Source organism: Cornus florida, unplaced genomic scaffold, assembly GCF_030987335.1.
Source record: "Cornus florida cultivar Cherokee Brave unplaced genomic scaffold, ASM3098733v1 CherokeeBrave_3.0.0_Hap2_Chr04, whole genome shotgun sequence".
Classification (NCBI taxonomy): domain Eukaryota; kingdom Viridiplantae; phylum Streptophyta; class Magnoliopsida; order Cornales; family Cornaceae; genus Cornus; species Cornus florida.
Genome location: NW_026775574.1, coordinates 62,638,285 through 62,654,249, shown reverse-complemented (window position 1 = coordinate 62,654,249; position 15,965 = coordinate 62,638,285). Strand labels below are relative to the sequence as shown.

At 31.9% G+C, this 15,965-nt stretch overlaps 2 long non-coding RNA genes across 3 annotated transcripts; both read left to right on the top strand.

Annotated features, from left to right (window-relative positions):
* The first annotated feature begins 558 nt into the window (after positions 1-558).
* LOC132303369 (uncharacterized) lies at positions 559-8,360 on the top strand. The gene is made up of 2 exons (XR_009481183.1): positions 559-883; positions 4,188-8,360. It is a non-coding gene; the product is annotated as an uncharacterized LOC132303369 (long non-coding RNA).
* A 4,565-nt stretch (positions 8,361-12,925) lies between these two features.
* LOC132303368 (uncharacterized) lies at positions 12,926-15,543 on the top strand. 2 transcript variants are annotated; one of them, XR_009481181.1, is made up of 2 exons: positions 12,926-13,093; positions 15,254-15,543. It is a non-coding gene; the product is annotated as an uncharacterized LOC132303368 (long non-coding RNA). The 2 variants fall into 2 exon arrangements; XR_009481182.1 differs by having other exon boundaries at positions 13,201-15,543.
* The last annotated feature ends 422 nt before the right edge of the window (positions 15,544-15,965 follow it).

Sequence of the window (15,965 nt, the reverse complement as noted above, 5' to 3'; positions counted from 1 at the left end):
TTTTAATCTTTTTTCCCTTAGATACATGTATCCATCTTACAACACACACGCGAGTACCATTCAAGTTAAAGAGGCGATTCGAAAGTAAGACTTCAATGACTTAAATCTCAGATCTCCGCCACGGCGGCTAAGCCCTTAGGAATCGACTAGCCGACTTTAATCGATTGCAAATTGGCCAACTACATTTGGAAATAAACGATTTGAAAATGTCCAAGGGTCAGAGTAACCGACTTTAGTTGCGCGCAAATTGTCAGAATAAGTCAGAGTAACCGACTTTAGTTGCAAATTGTCCAACTAGATTAATATAAAGTCAATACAAGATTGAAACGTAAGCACATACTTTAAGAATTTTTTAATATATTGAAATTCTATCTCATCATAGATGGCTGGATTACATTGAGCCATATAAAACCTAGAATAAATTCCAACGTATATGATTTAATCATGCATGTCCACAGTGATTCTAATTTAGATGAGGATTCGAATATAAACTAGAACCCTCATTGGCTATATATATATATAAAGGTCCAAGAACATTATATTTAACCAACAAGGAGCTCAAGTATAAAGAAAATCAAAGGAAAGAGAGGTCTTACATGAAGACAAAGAGCCATAGTCTGGTAGCCAAGGATGACTTGCCTGTATCCTCTCAAAGCGTTTGATCAACACATTATAGCTTATGTAGTTTGCAGCCCTTCTCTAGCTGTAACTTGAAAAACAGAAGCCCTAGGTTTAGAAAACCTTGTTTGGTTCACAGGCGGTCACCTTGGCTAACCTGACAGGCTCTTGTCTTTCATGCTCGACCTTATCATCTTCCCGGTGTATGAGTAACTGCACCATGCTTTCTACCTTGATGAGCTTCTGAAAGAAACACGCATGGAAGGTACGCGACTCTCATACATTTCTCCCAGATCAATAATGTATGTCTACCTATGATCCTATAAGCAGCAGTTTTTATGTCTCTGCAATGATTAGTACATGCTGCATAACAGATATTGATCATTCATGAAATGCTTACAGTGTTTGGAATCTACTCGTAAAGTAATAAAATAATATAATATTTTTTTTTTCTTAATTGGTACTAGGCTACCTACTTTGCAAAAGCTAGTGACCTAGCTAAAGCATTTTTAATTTAATAAAATTATTTACCTACTAATATCGCTTGATCGTCTCAATCAGCTTTAACAAATTAAATTAATTCTTCATTGTTGAAAAAGATTGGAACAACATACCTTATAAACAATTGAATAATTGTCTGCCACCGATTATTAATTTTGTTAGTTGCTAGATTGAATATCTACATACCTTTGATACTGCATGTATTGACCGTGATACCTTTGATCTTCACTTCTATTTCCAATTAGGAATTCCTCAAGCAATTGAAAGTGTGATTCATATAATTTGGTGTATGTAATTCTCAGATGTTCTACTACTCCCTTTATATAGGAATAGAGTTCCAAATAATTACCTGTCTTTATATAGAGGTAGAGTTTCAGATAATTACGTCTCCTTATCCCACACAAATTCAGCTTTAGATCTACTACTTGCCTGTTGCATGAGTTCATTTCAGAGAATTACATCTCATCTTTAGATTTACTATTTGCACCAAGAGTGGGATTTGACGCTTATCCTTATTCAAGACTTTAATAGAAACTGTTGTGAACTGCTAACTCCTTAACCAACTAGAATATTTTTTATTTAATTATTTCTAACTCCAATATATGAAAATAATTGCACTCAAGGATATGATTAATTATAGTCTAACCCCATCTGTTAGTAAATATCATAAATCGACTCTTCACAATAATTATTTATTTGGGTAAATATTTTCATCAATCCAATATACCAATCGACCCATCCATGATAATTAGTTAGTATTTGAACAAATACTTTTTTTGTAATCAAATCAACCTAGCTTAAATACTTTGGCCATGTGGATTTCATTTTGATAAAATACGTTCAGTAGCGAATAAATACAAAGTATTTAAGTTGTTCAGTCCATTGATCACTCCAAGTATATGGACCTAAATAATTAATACAACCTCAGTCAATATAGTTCGCAGACTCATGATGGTGCAAGAAGTATGTCTTCTACTTATCGTCTGTCTGTTCAGTGTTCTATAGAACACGTCAACTCTTTTGATTATGATCTATGCACGTCAACTCATTTGATTATGGATCACTCCATCAAGATGACTGAGATAAGTTATTCCACTAAGTATTTCTACCGAGTTAGAAACCAATGGTTATACTCATGGAATAATAGATTGTTGAATTCTATTCCTTAGAATACAAATATTTATAATTACGAATACCTATAAATTCATATCTCCTGCACATACCTATATTGGTTGTGTACATGAATTTATCGTATCACAACTAATGGACAACTGAAATCAGAGACTCCTGATCTAACCAATACAAATTTATCAATATTATATGATGATTAATTATTAAAACATAACCTATAAAAAATGTGAATAATGACTTTGTAGGGAATATAACCCTAACACACAGTATGCACATTCTGACTGCATGTAAAAAAATAAAAATGATTAATATGCCTAAATCTGAAGCTAGAAAAAGTGAGAATTAATTCTTCAAGCAAAACTCGACTCAGTTCATGAATGATGAATAGAATAATATAGTTGCTATAAATAATACTCTTTATCGTTTGATAAGTTGAGTTTATCTTCAGCTTTAACTGCTATAAGATGTTACTTGGACTTTCTGCCTTGACTAGTTTTAGGAATTTTATTTTATTTTCTGATGCTGCAAGGAATTTAACTGTGGTTTAAAACTTTGAGTAGCAAAATAGCCTGGAATCATGATCCCAAACAACAAATTTACTCATAGACTGCAATGTGCTATTGTTTTATTCGAAGGATTCAAAAAAATAAAATAAAATAAAATAAAAAATGAAAAAGTTCTTATTAATTTTTATACAATTATTTTTATACTTGAATACAAAAATTTTTGTTAACACTAGTTCCAGTCCCAAATTGTGGAGTTTGACTCACAATTTACTATTCAAATCACAGAATTGTACTTGCAGCTTCAAAGAATAGCTAATCGGTCAAACTTCGGCTTTTGCGACTAAAATTCCACATTTGAAATCAATTTGAGAAATGCTGAGCCAAGTAAACGGGACAAACCCAATAGAGCACGTTTTTTGTTTCGGAAATACTATTAAAACAAAAAATCGGATATTCAACTGATTCATATAGTGTGAAACAAAACACTGATCTTCAGACTTCAATACAGCCAGTGCATGTTGATCACTTGAAAAGCTACAATTATTTAGTCAACTAGTAGTTATCTTGTTGACAAAAATTACCACAAAAGTCACCACCTTTACTTCAAGTTTGTGACCACTTTCGTTCGGGATTAATACACTTTTTCTTCCAAAATGCACCACACATTTTTTTTTTTTTTTTTTATGAGATTTAGGATAAAAGTTTATGATGTTTAGGGTGAATTTAGTTTAAGTAACAATATTGGATTCTAAAATCTAACTACCAAGCCAAAAGTCTGGATATTATTATTGTGAGATATAAAATTTATAATTGGTGAATTTCGTTATCAAAACAAGACCGATTGAATTGTAAATTTGAGTTCTAATTTCAAGTTCGAGATTAGAAGTGGAATTGAAGAGTAATTCGTGGTCGATAGCTTGATAATTTCGAGAAATGTAAAGACAACACTTTAGGAAGGTTAGCAAGAAGGTAATGACACTTGCATGCATTGCGTGTTTTCAAAAATGAGAGTTGCCAAAAAATTTCGAAGTGTTAAAACCTTCAGTTCAGGTCTGGCCTACTTGAACTGGTTCAAGTGTTAATGCTTTGTTTTTAAAAAATACAATGGCCAACTTGAACCGATTCAAGGGCAGCTGAACCTGTTCACGTCCTACATCAGTTTTTGATAACTTTGTTTCCTACTATGTTTTAACTTCCTATTTTGTATAGACTTACTCCTAAAAGGTTGTGCACGAAATTGACTTGTTTTTCATGTAGCATTAAGGTTTCAAAAGTCTATTTATAAAAATATATTTTTCTCACCTAGGGTTGTGTGGCTTTTTGTATTAAACTAAAAGCGTTTTTGTGAGATATTTTATAACATATACATTATATGCACACGAGTAAGTTAGGGTGTTATTCGATTCCTGATCGTGTTCAAGTTTATTGAAGATTGCATCTACAATGATTGGAGAAAGCAGATTTTATTTCTTCTACAACAAATTCAGCTTCGAAGAAGGAGATTTTCCAATCACACTTTGAAGGGATCAAGGCATTCGCGAAGTGTTGTTGATCTATCAGCAATCCTTCTACAAGGTTCGAGACATAAGTTTGAAGTCGAGAGCTATTGGACGGGAAGTCGCAAAGCTATGGGTGTTCAGCGGATTAAGTCTGTAATGACCCGGTCATTTCATTCCTTTTTCTTTTTCATGAGAATTTTACGGATTAATTTTTTTTCGTTAAAATTTCTTTTCTTAGTTCAGTTTCTCTTTATTTAGTGTCGTCTTGAGTGCTCGAAAATGGTTTCTGAGACTCTTTTCTTTGGATTGACAACTTCCTTTAAGGACCAAGTCATTTCCACATTTTTTTTGTTTTTCGACACTATTCACTTTTCGTCATTTTCCCTATTTTGTCTTTTCCCCGTTTGTCACATTCTTCCATTCATTTTTCAATCTTTATTCTTGTTACCATCATTGGGGCCTAGCATATGATTTTCTGCACTTTTATCTCAAAATTAAGCATTTGGTGCCAGTTCGATCGATCACAAGTGTCCATTCGATCGATCGAACCTCTCTGCAATCACTCTGCAGAAATTAGCTCTATGTGTATCGTGCGAACTTTATTCCAGATCGATTCAATTATTTCTCGATTGATCTAGTTATCCCTTCGATCGATCTCAGTTCTATACTAAAATTTTTTTTTAATCTTTGCATATTTCAGATCTCTGTGTATCGTTCGAAGTTGTCTATAGGTTTTCAGATTTTGGATCGATCGAGTTTCGATCGATCATCCTTAGATCGATCACAGCTTTGCCCCTTTGACTTTTTGACTTTTTCTTCTTTCTATTTTTATTTTATTTTATTTTTCATTTTCTTTTAATTTTTTATTTTATTTTATTTACTTACTTTTCTCTTTTGAAAAAAAAAAAAAAAAATCTTTGCATTCTTTATTTCCTTGCATTTTTACTTCTTGCATTTTTATTTACTTACCTTTTTATCTTTGTTTGTGTACATATTTGTTTTCTCTTAAAAAAAATAATTAAAAAAAAAAAAAAACACCAAAGAAAAAAAAGACGATTTTTCAAAGCAGCATTCTGTCTTACTAGAAACGTTGAACTTAACACCCACATAACACATTATGTCGTTTATCTCTTGTATCATACATGTTCATGTTCATTCTTATTTCTTTATTTTTCTTACATTTTGTTTCATTGTACATACTTTCATTAAAAAAAAATTAAAAAAAAAAATTTGCATTCTTTATTTCATTGTATTTTTATTTATTGCATTTTATTGTGTGTGTGTACATACTTGTTATGTTAAAAAAAAAAAAAAAAAAAAAAAGTTTTTATTTTAATTTTCATTTTTTTTTTGTTCTTTTTTGTTTTCATTTCTTGCATTGTACATATTCTTTCATTACATTTTGCCTTCTTTATTTTTCTTTTTGCATTTTGTTCATGCATTTTATTCTTTGTTTTTCTTGCATTTTGTATATAACTAATTTCATAAAATGAAAAATACAAAAATTTGTTTCATCATTATGCCCTTGTGTGCCTTCATGCTTTCATGTTTAGTGTAGGGCTTGCTCTCTTATCTCTACCATCTTATACTATATTGCCTTGGAAATTTGTTTCATCATTATGCCCTTGTGTGCCTTCATGCTTTCATGTTTAGTGTAGGGCTTGCTCTCTTATCTCTACCATCTTATACTATATTGCCTTGGAATGCATAATTTGAGTAATCTTTTCCCATTTGATATTTGATGTGAGTTTTAGAATGTGGTTATTCAAGTAGGTTATTGATTCCAAGTTTGAGGGAGATGTCTTTCGAATTGGATTATTACCGGGCTTCATGCTTTTGACACTACGGTATACTCTTTCTATCTTTTCCATTGTTCTCATTGCACATTAAGGACAATGGGCGGTTTAAGTTTGGGGGTAAGGTGGCTTTGTTACATTCTACTTAAAGTTGAACTTTAAATGCATGATTGAGATTTGAGATCCATGTTAGCTATGATTTTGATCTTTTGAGGACTATATTGCTTAGAATTTTAAAATTGATTGACTTGAGAGTTCAATACTCCTTGTATGCCTTGTGGATGCCATTTAGGAGTAAATTTTTCAAAAGATTGATGTCTTACTTACATTTGTGGTCCACATCATCTTGATTTTGTGATTATTTTGAGATTCACTCTATGATTCTACACTAACACAGGTGCACACTAGCATTCATTTGTGGGGTACATGCTTTATTGATTATTGAATTGGTTATATCCCAATTGAGCTAGTAGTGCATTGAAAGCTTTCATTTTGATAAAGGTGGATAACAAACCCTTTTCATTGAGTAACTGGGATTCTAGCCTCATCAAGCACTGAATTTCTCGCGCCAAAAGATGGAGGGCCCAAACTCTAGGCTAATAACTTGAAAAAAAAAAAAAACAAAAAAAAACAAAACAAAAAGTTGTTGCAAAAGCAAATAAAAAGTGAGGACTTCTCCCAAAAGGTGAAAAGTGGGAAATGATTAGATGGAAGTTGTTTTGATTTGTATCCTAGTTGATTTGAGCTTGCAAGTCCTTAGGGGTATTTTAACATCTAATGTCCTAAAGCCATCTGGTTTAGGAGTCATTGACCTAACACTCAACCTCATAAATCGCTATAAAGCTTAATAGATCAACACATAGCACTATGCTTCCATCTTTGATCCTTAGGGATAATAAATAAATAAATAAAATAAAAACTAAAATCGAGTGAAAATAATAAGCGCACCTAAATCAATAAAGTTTTAATAAAAGGTCCACTTTTTGTCTTGATGATCTGTACTAAATTTGTGTGCTAGTTTGAGGGTAAGGATATGATCATTTCTTTAGTTGGCTTAGATAGCAACATACTTGATGTCGATCCACTCAAAAAGGATTCTAGAGTTGTTTTGATTTGCATGATCATTTTCTTAATGTATGGAGGACCATACTTGTTTGTTTGATATTGAAATTTTGGGAGATTGCTTGGAAATGGTTGAAAAATTATATACTTGAGGTAGTTTTCTCTCAATACTTGTTTGGAATATTGGTGCCTCTTTTATAAGAATGAGCTTAATGTTTGTGAGTATCATTTCTGGAAACCCTCAAGAGACTTCACTCGTCCACTAGGGGAAACCTATAGGTTTAAAAGGTTTGTTGCATACACTAAATGCAATTGTGTTCCCTACGAAAGTGGTGTTATCTATTTATTGCTTTCTAGATTCATAGTTGTATAGTTGTTCATTTCATTCCTTTACTTTGTAGTTCATTGCTAGGGACTAGCAATATTTAAGTTTGGGGGTGTGATGAGCGCTGAAAAGTGCGCTTTTAAACTCCTTAAGCTTAAGTATTCTAGAACCTTTATCTATCTTATTTTTCCGTTTTAGACTAATTTCATGTTATTTGCTTTTTTAGGTCAATAATGTTAAAACGAGCTAAAAATGAATTCTTAAGGCCTCTTTGGAGTCAAACTAAGTCTTGGTGAGAATCTAAAGCAAATGAAGGCTGATCTGAAGTAAAAGGAGAATGATGCTGAAAATCTGCCAAGTCTGATCGATCGAACCCAGATTGATCGAATTCCTGATCAATCACACCAAGATTGATCGAACCCTGATCAATCGAAGAAAAGTTTGATCGATCGAACTGTTCGCGAAAGTTATTAAAAAGCATATCTGAAGCTCATTTCGAACCTTGAAAGATAAGATTCTATGGCCAAGTTCTCACATTTTTGGGCTCTCAAAGCCTTGTATATATGATAGATTGAACCATTTTTATATTGAGATCTATATTTTTACATTGTAATTTCTATATTGTTGTAACTTTCCCTCTCTAGAAAATTAGAGATTAAGGTTAAAAGAAAAGAGGGAAGTGGAGGCACACTCCAAGAACACATCTCTAGATCCACATACTCTCTCTCTCTAAAGTTTCAAAGAAGAAGAAGAAGAAGATGGAGTCATGTTTGGAGCTTACCCTTGAGGGTTTCATGACCACATCCACCTCTTCCATGATTGGCTAGATTTACACTTAAGGCTTGGATGAACCCTAAGTCTTGTGTAATCTAAACCCTTGTATTTCTATTTTTGGGGATTTATATATATATTGTTGTGGTTAGTGCTTAGCCTTGTGATTGTTGATTTAATTCTTCCTATGATTCTCTATTTTAATTACATGTTGTCTTATGTGTGATTATTTGGGAATTGATCTGTACACTAGATTCTCTATGTTGGTTGCATGTCTATGTGTGATTAATTAAGGATTTAGTGATGGCTAAGCATGGGTTTTCATTGAATGGGTTTGTCAATTAATTTGATGGATTATACTTACACTTGATGGGTTGGTCTACAATTTAATTCATGTTTGTAGGTAGGTAGACAATCTTTGCTTGGTTTGATACTCCATACTTATTGTTGCAAATTTCATGATTCTCTAGATTGATGTGTGCTCTCATTAGACCCATTTGTTAATTAATTGATGGATTATGTTTTTGTCTTGGTGGGTTGTTCTACACTTAGTTTACTTGTTGGTCAGGTAGACAATTTACTGTTGCATTAGATAGTTCACACTTTTACATGCAAATTATGTTTATGTTTGTGGCCACATCTTGATTGCAACAATGTATTCCCTATTAATGAAAAGCAAGTGGTTAATTACATGAGCTTAGTGGTGATTCCAACACCCTAAGACCTCTCTTCATATCTCTTAAATCCCTATCTCTCACTAGTTTATTTTAATTGCATTTTAATTTCTTTGCATCTTAGTGTAATCAAACAAACAACCTTCATTTGCAATCTTTTGATACGCTAGAGTCAAAATTGAATTCCAACACGTGTAATCTCTGTGGACGATCCTTACTAGCTATACTTCATTAGTTGTAGTAGTGGTTTTTATAAATGTAAATTTGACTAAAAAGGCTTCCGAAATCACATTCATATTTTGACCTTGCGAAGTGACCTCTCGCATTAAAAAGTTCACTTTCTAAACACATAAGAAGGGGCTCTACAGTGCATTTCTTCTTTATTAATGATTTTGTCTTAATTTCTCCATTGTCCTCTTGAAGTTTCAAAAGCTTAATAGTTTTTTTTTTTTTTCATGTGTTTGATATAGCCACTTCTTTCTTAAAAGTGTGTCCTTTTTCATGTGTTTAATAGCCCTTTTTTGGCCTTAATTTCAACTCCTATATGAAGTATAGATTATTTGCAGTTGTCCAAAAAAGGGTCATATTTCTTATTTAGTTTGAGGCTTGGAGAATGACTCTACCCCTTCTTTATGTTTGTTTCTTATGAAATAAGTCTTATTTACGTTCCCCCAATTTTCTTCTACTTCCTTCATTTTTTTATTTTTGCGGTAATGTTCTGTTCGGCTAATTATTTCTAATAATTTGTCATCTAGAGACATGTGGGAAGCTTGTTAGAAGACTTTACACAAAGGCAGATAAACAGGCTAGCAGTGAGTGGAAACTTTTTTGTTACTGGAGGCTTAAGCTTTCAAGGAGAACTTACTTGTAAGGTGAGTTGATATATATGCAATTGTCTATATCTTTTTATAACACTCACTGTAATATAAAAATTAGACATTCTTCCACTCAATAATCTAGAACCATTATTTCTCTAAATCCAGAAATCCATAAAAAATATCAACATTTGATCTCATACCAACTCCAACCATTTAGTCTCGTATTTAGTCTTATATGATTAGATGGTACCTGGGAAAATGCCAAAAAAAGAAAGAAGTTGTAGAAACTAAACCCTCAGTGAGTATAAACAAATAATAGTAGAAACCAGACCATCAGTAAGTATAAAACAAATAATAGAGAAACAATGAGTAATAACTTCAATTGTAACTATAGAGTAAATAATAGAGAAAGAATGACTAATAACTTCAGTTGTGATTTCAATACCATAAGGAAAGATAAACTGCAATACAGAACATGAATAAGGTATTGATGAGCACTAAAAAGTGCATATTTAAACCCCTTAAGCTTAGGCATTCTAGTACCTTTATTTATCTTACTTTACCGTCTTAGATTGATTTTGTATTATTTCCATTTTTAGGCACTTATCCCAAAAATAAGCTAACTCAGCCAAATAAGAGCAGAAATGAAGCAATTCTGGGATGAATCAAAAAAAGGAGCCAAGTGGGAGCAAAAGGAAGAAAATGGTGGAAATCAACATCTTCGATCAATCTCAGCACTTCAAAATGGATCAGAGCCATGATGACATTTTCAAAGATCTCAAAAGTTCGATTGATCCAACATCATTCTTTGATCGATCGATCAAATTACCTTGTCCTTATCCAAATGATTGATCTTATCTAGTTGTACCACCCTACCAACCACTTTTTTCCTTCTCCCAAAAATATCTTCAAAATATCTCAGATTTGTCTTTATCCAAAAAGCGCCGCCATTAAGGATCGATCCAACTTCAGTTCGATAGATCTCAGCCATGTTCGATCGATCCAAGTCCAAGGTTCAATCGATCGAACTTCCTCCAATGCGAAAAAGTTAAATCTCTAGCTCACAAAAAGTTGTCCTTTATCCAATCATTGGGGAATATTTTGTGCACGACCCCAGCTCATTTTGTGTGTCATTTTGACCTACCTATATAAGGATAATGATTACTTTTTACATAGAACACATCATATCACATCATATTATCTCATATACCTTGGAAGAACTCTTGGAGAGCAAGCTTAGAGGAGGAGAAGGCTAAAAACACCATTGGAGACTCTTCATCAACCAAGGAGCAAATCTCTACCATGGAGTTAGCCCTTGAGGGTTGGAGAAGCACTACCATGAGTGGCTAGACATCCTCTTGAGGCTAGAGTTAGTCCCAAGCATGCTTTCTACATTTTGATTTTGTGTATTATTGAGGGATTAGTGTTGTAATATATGTTTTGGCACTTTTATATATATAGATCTTGTTTATTCAATGATTTATGTAGTTTAATGCTTCCAATTGATCATTTCATTCTATCCATATGTCTATGTATACTAGAATAAATGTTCATGTGTTTGTCTCTATTTCTTATGTTATTGATGCATGTCTATGTGTATTAATGCTATAGATCTAGAGATTGTCAAAACATAGTGCTTAAAGGAATACTCTTGTAATTTTTTAGATAGGTCATGCTCATTTCTTGATGGATTATGCCTCTCTGTTAGCTTAATTAGTTTAATTTCATGTCATTAGCTTAATTGTAGTGTAGTGATAGCATAATTGTTAGATGGGAGGACAATCCATGCTTATTGTTTGATGTTGCATACTTTTGAATGCAAGTAGCATATGTCTCTAACCTTGTGGTGTATTTGGCTTATGAGCTTGATGAAAGGATTAATGACTTGCTCGATATATTGTGTTTTTCACATGCTATTTAGACAATATATATTTAATTGCTAGATATATTGTGCTTTTCACATATTGATTAGACAATGTATGTTTAATTGGTCATCCTTGCTAATTGAATCAACCAAACACACACATGCACCAATATTATAACACATATTTTCCTCATTAGTCACTAGTTAAGGGTGTAGAAAAGCATTGTTTGGTGGTGACCTCTAAACCCCAAGATCTCTCTCTCTCTTACTTACTCTTTATTGCATTCAATTATTTAGTTTAATTTGCTCTCTAGTTTAATCAACCAACCAACTATTTGTTTGATCACTCGACCTACTAACCCTAATAGCGATTCCACAACCAAATTCGACTCCAATCCCTTGGGACGATCCCTACTCACCCTAACTATATTTTTAGTGAAGGTAGTAGTGGCTTCTATAAATGTAAAACTTGGCCCTCACCTTAATGCACAATCTTAAGCTTATGGTGCGACGACATACCATCAGGTATCAGTATTTTATAAGATATCATGTCAATGCAACAGGGTTCACTTTATAAGTATCTACTAATGCACTTTGCTGGTTTACTATGTTAAATAAATAATAATGAAGTAAATAAGAAGCAAAAACATAAACAATAATTTCCGACCTTCGGATAGTCAAACCAAACTCCAGAACCAGTATCGACTCCAGCAAATAACCGAGATGCCTAATATACCAGAATAACTACAAGTTAATTATGTTGAATAAATATCTATTTCGATTGTACGAAAAAAAAAAAAAAAAAAAAAAAAAAGTCACTATGGAATAAATTATCCTTTTGACGGTCAAAAGTAAAATTATTAGTATGAAATAAATTATTTTCTTTGAGAGGACCTCTAGAAAAATAATAATAATAAATAGTAAAAAAAGTAAAAAAAGTAAAAAAGGTAAAAATAAAAAATAAAAAATAAAAAATAAAATTGTATAAATGGTAGTTATGACAATATAAATTAAGGAATTGTGCATTAATGAATTTAAGGACTTTCTTATCATTTCCTTTAGAAGAAAATGATAAATGAAGTGCAATTGGAGAAAAGTAAAGTGCGAATATCGTTTCCCTATATAAATATATAATATTCATAAACATTCATTCAAAGAGTGGACGTGTCCAGTGTACACCGTCTCCAAAGACGCTGAAGCTCGCACCAAAATTTTTTGGGGGGAAAGTTTAGCGCCCTTCCTTCGATGATATGCGTGTCAAAATATTTTTATTTTTTACTTTTTGGAAAAAGAAAAAAAAAATGGCCAGACATTGTCGTTTTTGCCTATTTTTATACTTTTACCCAATTCCCAATCTCAGTCTTTTCTCTAGAACATCCCACAAGATGCCTCTCTCTCTCTACAATCACTCTGTACTCCATCGGAGGCCTCTCTCTACTAGCATTCTTCTAGTCTTCCCTCAAAGTCTGCAAGACGCCTCCCTTTCTCTCTCTAATCACTCTTCCCTCAAGCTCAACAGATCGTCCGGGTTTGTGTCCTTCTTCACTTACTGAGTTATTATTATTATTATTGTTATTATTTTCTTTTTGTTCGCGCATAGAGATTTTTTTTTCTTTCTGTTTCTCTTTTTTTCAGTTTGATCATACGCATCAGATCTGTTCTCTTCTAGGGTAAGCTTTGGCGGATGAAACTTGTGAGAAAATACAATTAAAGTTGCTCTTAAGCTTCTTTCATATTTCATTCTAGTAATCAAAAAATTTCGCTTTCCTTTATTTAAGTTTTTTTTTTTTTTTGGCTTTATTATTATTTCTTGTGCTTCGCTTCATATTATTTTTATATTCTTTAGGATTTTTGTTATTTTGTTTATTTTAGAATAGGTTGAATAAAAGAAAAATGTTATCAGGTCTGATCAACAAGTTTATGTTTGCTATTATTTCAGGATTAATTAATTAATTAGCTTAATATTATTTTTATATTCTTTAGGATTTTTGTTATTTTGTTTATTTTAGAGTAGGTTGAATAAAAGAAAAATGTTATCAGGTCTGGTCAACAAGTTTATGTTTGCTATTATTTCAGGATTAATTAATTAATTAATATTAAGCTAATTAAGTAATTAATTAGCTTAAAAAGTTTATGTTTGTTTCATTTCTAGAAAGAGTACATCTATTCCATTGTAGCTTCAGTTTTAGTTTAGTGTCTACAAAGATGTTATTTTTTTTATTTTTTTTTTTCTCTCTGGGTGTTGATTGGAATACCATCTTTATCAAAATTTGGATTCTACGTAAGGGTAATGAAAATATATATATACATATATATCTCGTTAAAGTAAGGGGAAGATATTTGAAGTCCTCTAACGTTCCAATTATTATTTTTAAAATTAAAAATGGTATCATTGTTTTTTAAAAATATTAGTGTCACATCATTGTTCTAGGACTAAAGATTGGGAAGATAATAGCTTGAGATTTTTTTTCATCCAATTCATTTATTTTTATTTCATCACATTTTTTTTGTTGATTGTGAAAGGTGAATATATATAATTTAAGGGCTTAAATATATTTTGAATTTGAAAAGTTCAAAGAAGAAATTCAGAGCCATTTGGTACTGGTGCCCTTTGAAAAATGAATTAAAAAATTAAGGGTTAAAATAACCGAGTTAACAAAAGTAAATCAGAGTATTATGTAGCTCTTAAATAAATACCAACATATTTTCACTTGTTAATAGAAAAGTAAGATGGTATAAGACAAAGCAATTTTTAATCTAGCCTTCTATGGGTTTCTTGTCATTTTTCTCTATGGAACGAAAAGCTTACAGAAGGAACAACAATTTTCTTGTTAATTTATAGTTGAACAAAATGTCAAACTAGATACATTACATATTACTGTCAAGTTTTCCAAACTCTCCTTTTTTATGTGTGTGTGTGCACACATCATGGCAGCATTTTGATTCTGATAAATTTATTTTGTTACATGGTTTACTTGCTTGATTATTTTAATATATTACTTTATGAATATGAACACCCTCCAATCATAACAAAGAAGAGTACAACTGAATCAGTTGATAAAAATAGCAATGAAGCAACCAAGGTGCTCAAGCAAATCTGGTTTGATCTTAGTGACACCCAGTTGAAGTGAATTATACTAGAATTTAAATATATATTCTCTATATTTTTGTTGCCTTCCTTGTGTTATTAAACATATCACCTATAAAACAATTGAGTGATGTTATGTAGTATTATTTAATGAAATATTTCCTGTTATATATGTGCTTAGTTTGATGAACTTTTGGCACAATAAAAAATAATATGGCAACTGGACTTGTGTATTTATTAAATAAGTTTAAGTTTACTCAACTATCTTTATTGTTAAATTTTACTTATGTAAGCAAAACTCTTAGTACTTCTTTCCCAAAAAAGAATTATTTGTTTGTAGCTTCGTCTACTTGGCAATTGCTTCAACATTATATCTTGGAGCCTTAATTTATATTTTTCTTTGTTGGTCCCTTCGATTCTGTATGATTGAGCTTTGTTTGGAATTCGGAAACTAGAAGTGTAGGAAAGAAAGGAAAGTATTACAAAAAGATACTCCCAGTCTATACTGAATTTTTGAAATCTTGAATGTCATTATTAAGTGTTCATGTCCTTAAGCTATGTTGCATATCCTTCGTAATTTCATTTCGTTTCTTTTTCCAGATCTATTAATTATTCACTACAAAGAAAGAACTGTGATTGGACTTCACTCACATCACAAACCAATTAACTTAGTAAGAGAAGCAAGCATGGTGACTATTTGAAACAAATTTACAGAACATATTTTTAAGCTTTGTATGTGATCTCATCTGTACTTCTGTAATGCTTAAACGTGTATGTTGAATGTGCCTCATGGAGTGGTCGGAAACAATATGAATGTGCCTAACTACAGAGAATTTGAGAACAAATTCATTTTATCCTTTTTTCTTTCAATGGAACTATTTCTTTCTCTACTCTCTTTTCTTTTCTTTTTTTTTTTCTTTTTTTTCTTTTTTTCCTACTGTTGTGTTCAATCTTGAACAATCTACCACATATTTTTCCACACGACATGTGAATTACTGAGCTTTTCTGTGTATTATTTAATTTTGAACAGCCTTAGTTTGTCCCAGACATTTAATTTTCACACATTGTCAAACATTTGTAGGATAATATTGATCTTTTCTTTCGCATGGGAACAACATAGCTTGTTGGGATTTATATGCCCTGGCATAGCAAATTTCTGTTTGGATTAAAGTTACATATGTTCCTGACGTTGATCGGTTGGTCAATCATACATCAACCTTCGCAATAGCACGAATCATTGTAAAATAGGGCTATTGGTCGGGTAAGTCGAACCACTGGGACTGCGCTAGTCTAAGGCAACCTAAATGTCTAG